Source organism: Piliocolobus tephrosceles, chromosome 8, assembly GCF_002776525.5.
Source record: "Piliocolobus tephrosceles isolate RC106 chromosome 8, ASM277652v3, whole genome shotgun sequence".
Lineage (NCBI taxonomy): Eukaryota > Metazoa > Chordata > Mammalia > Primates > Cercopithecidae > Piliocolobus > Piliocolobus tephrosceles.
In genome coordinates this window covers 129,597,032-129,606,801 of record NC_045441.1, presented here as the reverse complement: position 1 = coordinate 129,606,801, position 9,770 = coordinate 129,597,032, and positions in this window count along the sequence as shown.

Below are 9,770 nucleotides of genomic sequence, written 5' to 3'. Positions count from 1 at the left end.
TCTCTATTTATATTGATGTCATTCTGTCCTACACATGCTGATATTTATTTCAAATATTAAATAATAATTTTTAAAATGATTTTAATAGAGAAATATCCAAAATTCCAGCAATAAAAATTGAACAGGTGATCAGATATTAATATATTAAATCTGTCAACTGGGTAAAACAGTGAAATGAAAAATATCCGAACAAAAGTATAAAATATATAGGAACACTAAAACAAGAATTGTTTATATTCTGTAGAGAGATAATTACAAAGTTTTGCTGAGTAATATAATTTATAAGTGAAAAACTAACTCTTCTGAGATTTGATGAAATCTTGATCAAACTAGCAAGGAGTTCCTTTTCCTTATAAAATGATTCTGATATCTACCTACTTAAATAGGAGAATAGCTAAGAAAAATTTTGAAAAAATTATAAATGGAAAATATCCCTCCCAGATAGTAAGTCATATCAATAAAAAGTGAAATAAATATATGTCAAATAAACTTCAGAAAAAGAAAGTGTGAAAACAGATTTTTCAAAATGTGTAATTCTCACATATAATAAAGCAGCATCTCAAATCAATATGCTACGTTAGATTACTGCTTTAATGAAATTAGGACAGTAGACTAAATAATTTAATTGTTTGATTTCCCTTATATTATTGGTCAAATACTGAATGAACCAAATATTGAAATGTAAAGAGACAAACCATAAACATACTAAAAGGAAATATAATTGAGGTGAAAAAGGATTTTAAAGAATGAACTTAAAAACACAAGACATTAGAAATGTAGATTAAACTCCATTAAGTGAAAAATCAAAGTGGCAGTGTTTTGATACATATAATTCAAATACAGGTTCAAAATTTAAATTAAAAATTTAGGCTGGGCGCGGTGGCTCACGCCTGTAATCCCAGCACTTTGGGAGGCCGAGACGGGCGGATCATGAGGTCAGAAGATCGAGACCATCCTGGCTAACACGGTGAAACCCCGTCTCTAAAAATACAAAAAAACTAGTCGGGCGAGGTGGCGGGAGCCTGTAGTCCCAGCTACTCGGGAGGCTGAGGCAGGAGAATGGCGTAAACCTGGGAGGCGGAGCTTGCAATGAGTTGAGATCCGGCCCTTGCACTCCAGCCCAGGCGACAGAGCGAGACTCCGTCTCAAAAAAAAAAAAAAAATGTAAACTTGCTTCCATAGGCCAAAACCAGTAAGAGCAAATCCTGCAGGCCAAATGCATGTAGAGGAATTTTGATTTAACATTTGAAATAATTTGCAACGGAAAACGACCATATGGAAGTACAGACTGTATTAAGAAGTAAGGGGGTGTAGCAAGGGTACTAGTAAAAGAACTTCAAATACCCTTTTACCCTGCTGGGGTTCAATAACCAGTCAAATCTAGCAAGTTAGTGATCAATAAACCATCACACATGCAACGTTGAAAGGCCCAGTCCTTTCTTTAGTCTGATTTTTGAAGTATTCTAATAATAACACCTATTATTCTCTTAAGCCAGTAAGTCTTCAGTAAACATATTTCTGTTACGATGGGTGGTGTCAGGGAAGTGGTTGAGTTTGAGAGGACACATGTGATTTCAAAAGCATTGAATGTAGAACTTTTTGCTTGGAATCGCAGCCCCATTATCGTCTTTCACCACTCTGCATACTGCTGGGTGCTGCGTATGTCTCCCTTCAATCCCATTGTTATTCTCCCCATCGAGGCTTGTCGACTGCCTCCTTCCATCACACCCTAAAGACCATCTATGAGCTAAACTTTAGTCTTAATCTATGTCTCATGTCAGCAATTGTCTTTTTTATGGAGATCTAATTTACATACCCTAAAATTCACCCTTTTAGAGGGTACAATTTAGTGGTTTTAAAAATACAATGTTGGCTGGGCTCATGCCTGTAATCCCAGCACTTTGGGAGGCCAAGGCAGGTGGATCACCTGAGTTCAAGAGTTTGAGACCAGCCTGGCCAACATGGTGAAACCCCAACTCTACTAAAAATACACAAAAATTAGCCTGGTGTGGTGGCATGTACCTGTAGTCCCAGCTACTCAGGAGGCTAAGGCAGGATAATTGCTTGAACCCGGGAGACAGACGCTACGGCGAACCGAGATCACACCACTGCACTCCAGCCTAGATGATCGAGTGAGACTTTGTCTCATAAAAAAACAAAAAAACAGGCTGGACACGGTGGCTCGTGCCTGTAATCCCAGCACTTTCGGAGGCCGAGGTGGGTGGGTCACCTGAGGTCAGGAGTTCGAGACCAACCTGACCAACATGGAGAAACCCGTCTCTACTAAAGTATACGAAATTAGCCGGGTGCATTCCTGTAATCCCAGCTACTTGGGAGGCTGAGGCAGGAGAATCGCTTGAACCCGGGAGGCGGAGGTTGCGGTGAGCAGAGATCACACCATTGCACTCCAGCCTGGCCAACAAGAGTGAAACTCTGAACTCCGTCTCAAAAACAAACAAAAAACCAAAAAGAGTATGCAGTACTCACCACTAAATCGAGAACATTTTCATCACCACCCCCCATCACCCCAAAAACCCCTATACCCATTGGCAGTCACTCCCCATTTCTCTGTTTCCCTAGCCCCTGGCAACCACTAACCCATGCTGCTACTCCATAGAGACAGGATTTCTGTCTATGGATTTGCCTGTTCTGGACACTTCATATAAATGGAATTGTATAATCTGTGGCTTTCTGTGACTGGTTTCTTTGACTTAGCATAATGTTTTCAAGTTTCATCTGTGCTGTAGCATTTATCAGTACTTCATTTCTTTCAATGGATGGATAGTATTTTATTACAGGGGTCCTCAACCCCCGGGCCACCTACCAGTACCAGTACCAATCCGTGGCCTGTTAGGAACCGGGCTGCACAGTAGTAGGTGAGCGGCAAGCAAGCATTACTCCCAGAGCTCCGCCTTCAGTCAGATCAGCGGCGGCGTTCGGCGTTAGATTCTCAGACTATGAACCCTATTGTGAACTGTGCATATGAGGGATCTCAGTTGCGTGCTGCCTATGAGAATGTCATGCCTAATGATCTGAGATGGCACAGTTTCTTCCTGAAACCATCCCTGCCACCCCCATCCATGGAAAAAATTGTCTTCCAGGAAACCAGTCCTGGTGCCAAAAAGTTTGGGGACTGCTGTTTTATTGTATGGATATACCACATTTTGTTTATTGATTCATGACTTGATGGACACTGAAGTCATTTCCACCTTTTGGCTATTATGAATAATGCTGCTATGAACATTTGTGTACAGGTTTTTGTGTAAAGATATGTTTTCAGATTCTTTGGGGGTGTCCGTGTATACCTAGGAGTAGAATTGCTGGGTCATATGGTAACTGTTTAATGTTTTGAGGAAGTGCCAAATTGTTTTCCAAAGTGGCTGTACCACTTTTCATGCCTGTCAACAATGTGTGAGGGTTCTAATTTCTCCACATTTTTTTTTTTTTTTTTTTTTGAGAGGGAGTTTCGCTCTTGTTACCCAGGCTGGAGTGCAGTAGTGCCGTCTCAGCTCACTGCAACCTCTGCCTCCCAGGTTCAAGAGATTCTCCTGCCTCAGCCTCCCAAAATGCTAGGATTACAGGCGTGAGCCACGGCACCCATCCTTACACCACTGTGTTCAAATAAGAACTTGTGTGATGCTTTATAAACCATTTTCATAGCTGTCATATTTGATCCTCCCATTTCTGTAAAGAAGTTAAGCCCTTATTATTCTTAGTTTGCAAATGAAGAAACTAAGGTTTAGAAGTTAAACAACTAACCCTGTCTAACAGCTAGTGTATAAGTGCTACAGCTTTGGATTCCACATCTGTGTTTGTTTATATAGATCTGTTACTGTTGGCTGCCTTTGTGCACCTATCTCACGTTTCTGGATGACATTAGTAGATTTACATTCTTCCTTGCTGTGCTATGCCTGTGTCTGTGGCTTATATGTTTCCTTTTGACCTTGTGGAGTCCTAAACCTCAAGATTTCAGGGGATGGGCAGGCATGGTGACCTGTAATCCCAGCTACATGGGAGGCTGAGGTGGGAGGATCACTTGAGTCCAGGAGTTTGAGGCCCACAGTGTCCTATGATTATGCCTGTGAATAGCCACTACACTTCAGCCTTGGCAACGTAGTGAGACCCTATCTCTCTCTCTCTTGTTTTTTTTTTAGATGGAGTCTTGCTCTGTCACCCAGGCTGGAGTGCAGTGGTGCGATCTCGGCTCACTGCAAGCTCTGCCCCCTGGGTTCACGCCATTCTCCTGCCTCAGCCTTCTGAGTAGCTGGGATTACAGGCACCTGCCACCACGCCCGGCTAATTTTTCTATTTTTAGTAGAGACAAGGTTTTGCTGTGTTAGCCAGGATGGTCTTGATCTCCTGACCTCATGATCCGCCTGCCTTGGCCTCCCAAAGTGTTGGGATTACAGGCGTGAGCCACCGCGCCTGGCTGAGACCCTGTCTCTTAAAAAGAAAAATATTGGGGGCAGTGGTGGGGGGCTGCTGATCTATTCTATTTGTTTTGTTTTTTTTGAAATGGAGTCTTGCTCTGTCACCCAGGCTGGAGTGCCGTGGTGTGATCTCACTTCACTGCAACTTCTGCCTCCCTTGTTCAAGCAGTTCTCCTGCCTCAGCCTGCCAAGTAGCTGGGATTACAGGCGTTCTCCACCACGCCTGGCTAATTTTGTATTTTTAGTAGAGATGGGGTTTTGCTGTGTTGGCCAGGCTGGTCTTGAACTCCTGACCTCAGGTGATACGCCCGCCTCGGCCTCCCAAAGTGCTGCAATTACAGACGTGAGCCATTGTGCCTGGCCTCACCGAATAACATTTTAAGCAACTTCTGTGTATAAGGCACAATGGTAGGAACACAAAGCTAATGACAACATATAATTGCCTTAAAGGAGGAGCTCGAGGGAGATACACAAATAGCTGTGTCCAGTGGTGTTTTCACCGAAACAATAATAATGATCCCCAGTGTCACATGACTTCACATTGTGCCTGAGTCCTGGCCTTCTGTCAAGTACTGGCGTGATCTCTAATAGTAATAATAGCTTGCTGGAGAACTGTGATACCCTGAGATCACCTCATCGTCAGTTTCAGCAACTGGAAACCATCCTCATCTCAAATTTGGCTCCACCCCTTGCCTTCATGTATTTCTGTTCATAGCATCATATAATTCCCTTCCTTCAAATCCCTGGGTACTTTTTGCTGCCTGCAGAACTAGGATCAGATCCATGAACCTCTTCATTCTGCTTCTTCAGAATGGCCCAGGCCCCAGCACATTCCAGCACCAGCCCTTCCTCACTTGGAGCACTGGGCTGTGTCCTCCTCCTCATCACCTTCATGTTCATACCCCAGTCATTTAGTCAGCCTTGGCAGTCCTTTCTGTCACAGGACCCCTTGGGGTCCCAGTTTCTGGAAGACATTTTCCCAGACTCTGCAGCCAGCCCTGGAGCTTTCTCACCACCCTGAACTGCCCTGCGAGTCCATGTTGGTGGCCACAAATTATGCCATGTTTCCCCTTCTGGGTATGTCAGCTTCTTTCCTGCTAAACATGGAGTTCTTTTAGGTCAGGAAACTCCTTGATACTCCTTTTTCTCTCACATTTCCCAGGACAAAATATATAGTAAGGCTTAACTTGAGCAGAAGGTACACATGTATGGATTAGCAAAAGCTTCTAGAAAGCAGTGGGCTTCTTTGGCATGTTAATTTATGCTTTAGATCTCTGTGGTCTCTGGCTACTAAGGCTTTGGGTGCAGAAGCTCTGAGAGCTGGGAGGAACAAGAGAGATCAGTTTTAATCTAATGATTTCCAAATATCAGTCTGTGGATTGGCTTGTGAGAATTTGCTCATGAAGAGACTTATAAAAAGGGCCAGACACGGTGGCTCATGCCTGTAATCCCAGCACTTTGGGAGGCTGAGGTGGGCAGATCACTTGAGGTCAGGAGTTTGAGACCAGCCTGGCCAACATGGTGTGAAGGGGTGGCCTGCCCCTCCACGCCTGTGGGCGTTTCTCCTTAGGTGGAATGAGAGACTTGAGAAAAGAAATGAGACACAGAGACAAAGTATAGAGAAAGAAAAAGTGGGCCGAGGGAACGGGCGCCGGCACCGGTCTCTGAGTTCCCTCAGTATTTATTGATAATTATCTTTACCATCTTAGAAAAAGGGAAGTAGCAGGATAATAGGATCATCGTAGGGAGAAGGTCAGCAGTAAGACATATGAATAAAGATCTCTGTGACATAAGTTTAAGGAGAAGTGCTGTGCGTTGATATGCATATGCAAACATCTCCATAAACGTTTTTAGTGCATAAAGAGCAGCATTGTGCTAGCAAGTCCCACCTTTCGCCCTAAGGCGGTTTTCTCCCATCTCAGTAAATAGAACATACAATCGGGTTTTACACCGAGATGTTCCATTGCCCAGGGACGGGCAGGAGACAGATGCTTTTCTGATCTCAACTGCCAAGAGGCCTTCTTTCCTCTTGTACTAGTCCTCCTCAGCACAGACCCTTCACTGGTGTCAGGCTGGGGGACGATCAGGTCTTTCCCTTCCCACGAGGCCATATTTCAGACTGTCACATGGGGAGAAGACTTGGACAATACCTAGCTTTCCTAGACAGAGGTCCCTGCGACCTTTACCTTTGGCAGTGTACGTGTCCCTGGGTACTTGAGATGAAGAGAATGGTGATGACTTTTAACCAGCAAGCTGCCTTCAGGCACTTGTTTAACAAAGCACACCCTGCACAGCCCAAAATCCTTTAAACCTTGAGTCACCACAGCACATGTCTCTTGCAAGGACAAGGTTGGGGGTAGGGTCACAGATTAACAGCACCTCAAATACAGAACAAAATGGAGTCTCTTATGTCTACTTCTTTCTATATAGACACAGTAACAGGCTGATCTCTCTTTTCCCCACATGGTGAAACCCCGTCTCTACTAAAAATATAAAAGTTGGCCGGGCACAGTGGCTCATACCTGTAATCCCAGCACTTTGGGAGGCTGTGGCAGGCGGATCATGAGATCAGGAGATTGAGACCATCCTGGCTAACACAATGAAACCCCGTCTCTACTAAAAATACAAAAAATTAGCCTGGCGTGGTGTTAGGCGCCTGTAGTCCCAGCTACTCAGGAGGCTGAGGCAGGAGAATGGCGTGAACCCGGGAGGCGGAGGTTGCAGTGAGCCGAGATCGCACCACTGCACTCCAGCCTGGGTGACAGAGCGAGACTCCGTCTCAAAAAAAAAAAATTAGCCAGGCATGGTGGATGGTGGTGCATGTCTGTAGTCCCAGCTACTCAGGAGGCTGAGGCATGAGAATCACTTGAACCTGGGAGGCAGAGATTGCAATGAGCCAAGATTGTGTCACTGCCCTCCAGCCTGGGTGACAGAGCAAGACCCTGTCTAAAAAAAATAAAATAAAAAAATAAAAACGTACATATGGACGCCACTCCAGACTTACTGAAGCTGATCTTTAGGGCTGGGACTTAGGAATCAGTACACTTAGCAAGCTACTGAGGCCTGTCACTACGCAACTACGCAGCCAAGATGGAGAAGCAGTCTCCTTTTTTTTTTTTTTTTTAGACGGAGTCTTGCTGTGTTACCCAGGCTGGAGTGCAGTGGCTTGATCTCAGCTCACTGCAAGCTCTGCCTCCCGGGTTCCGGTGATTCTCCTGTGTCAGCCTCCCCAAGTAGCTGAGACTACAGGTGTGCGCCACCATGCCCACCTAATTTTTGTATTTTTAGTAGAGACAGGGTTTTGCTGTGTTGGCCAGACTGGTCTTGAACTCCTGACCTCAGGTGATCCACCCACCTTGGCCTCCCAAAGTCCTGGGGTTACAGGCATAAGCCCCATGCCCAGCCTAAGGAAGCATTCTCTAGTCCAGTCACCTCTTTTCTCAGTTGAGAATGCTAAGATCCCCAAAATGGAAATGAGTTGTCAAGTTCATATTGTAAATGACATGGGCAGGACTCATACCCCTTGGGGACTACCTGATAGCTAATTCCTTGTGCATGTCAAAATATTATACAAAGTGAAGGTATGGGAGGCTGGGCGCGGTGGCTCAAGCCTGTAATCCCAGCACTTTGGGAGGCCGAGACGGGTGGATCACGAGGTCAGGAGATCGAGACCATCCTGGCTGACTTGGTGAAACCCCATCTCTACTAAAAAAAAATACAAAAAACTAGCCGGGCGAGGTGGTGGGAGCCTGTAGTCCCAGCTACTCGGGAGGCTGAGGCAGGAGAATGGCGTAAACCCGAGAGGCGGAGCTTGCAGTGAGCTGAGATCCCACCACTGCACTCCAGCCTGGGCAACAGAGGGAGACTATGTCTCAAAAGAAAAAAAAAAAGAAAGTGAAGGTATGGGAAAAAAGAACATATACATGATCATGTTGAGAAAGTCCCTCCGCATGGGATCCCAGGTGATTTAATATTCCTTCTTTCTTTTCTTTTCTTGAGACGGAGTCTCACTCTGTCGCCCAGGCTGGAGTGCAGTGGTGCAATCTCGGCTCACTGCAACCCCCGCCTCCTGGGTTCAAACGATTCTCCTGCCTCAGCCTCCCGAGTAGTTGGGACTACAGGTGTGCACCACCATGCTCAGCTACTTTTTTTGTATTTTTAGTAGAGACAGGGTTTCACCATGTTGGCCGGGATGGTCCTGATTTCCTGACCTCGTGATCCGCCCACCTCGGCCTCCCAAAGTGCTGGGATTACAGGCATAAGCCACTGTGCCTGACTTTTTTCTTTTCTTTTTTTTTTTTTTTTGAGACGGAGTCTTGCTCTGTCGCCTAGGCTGGAGTGCAGTGGCCGGATCTCGGCTCACTGCAAGCTCCGCCTCCCAGGTTCACGCCATTCTCCTACCTCAGCCTCCCGAGCAGCTGGGACTACAGGCGCCCACCACCTCGCCCGGCTAATTTTTTTGTATTTTTTAGTAGAGACGGGGTTTCACCGTGTTAGCCAGGATGGTCTCGATCTCCTGACCTCGTGATCCGCCCGTCTCGGCCTCCCAAAGTGCTGGGATTACAGGCTTGAGCCACCGCGCCCGGCCTTCTTTTTTTTTTTTTTTTGAATGGAGTTGCCCAGGCTGCTCTCAATCTCCTTGGCTCAAGCAATTCTCCCATCTCAGCCTCCCAGGTAGCAGAGATTACAGACATTTTAATATTCTTAAATATTAAATTTTAATTTTAATATTTTAAGCTGATTTTAATATTCTTAAGCTTTTCTGTAATTGAAAATTTTTTCTGCAATGAGTAGCATAAGAAAAAAGATCTAGGCCGGGTGCGGTGGCTCAAGCCTGTAATCCCAGCACTTTGGGAGGCCGAGACGGGTGGATCACGAGGTCAGGAGATCGAGACCATCCTGGCTAACACGGTGAAACCCCGTCTGTACTAAAAAAAAATACAAAAAAACTAGCAGGGCGAGGTGGCGGGCGCCTGTAGTCCCAGCTACTCGGGAGGCTGAGGCAGGAGAATGGCGTAAACCCGAGAGGCGGAGCTTGCAGTGAGCTGAGATCCGGCCACTGCACTCCAGCCTGGGTGACACAGCGAGACTCTGTCTCAAAAAAAAAAAAAAAAAAAAGTTCTAAAAAATGATATATTAGGAAAAAAAAATTGAGGGAGACTCTGTTTCTATCATAAGCCAGGCATAGTGGCACGTGCCTGTGGTTCCAGCTACTCCAGACGCTTAGTGGAGAGGATCCCTTAAGAGATGGAGGCTACAGTGAGCTGCAGTGTACCACTGCACTCCAGCCTGGGCAAATGCGTTTCTTTTTTTTTTTCTTTCTTTTTGTTTTTTTTTTTG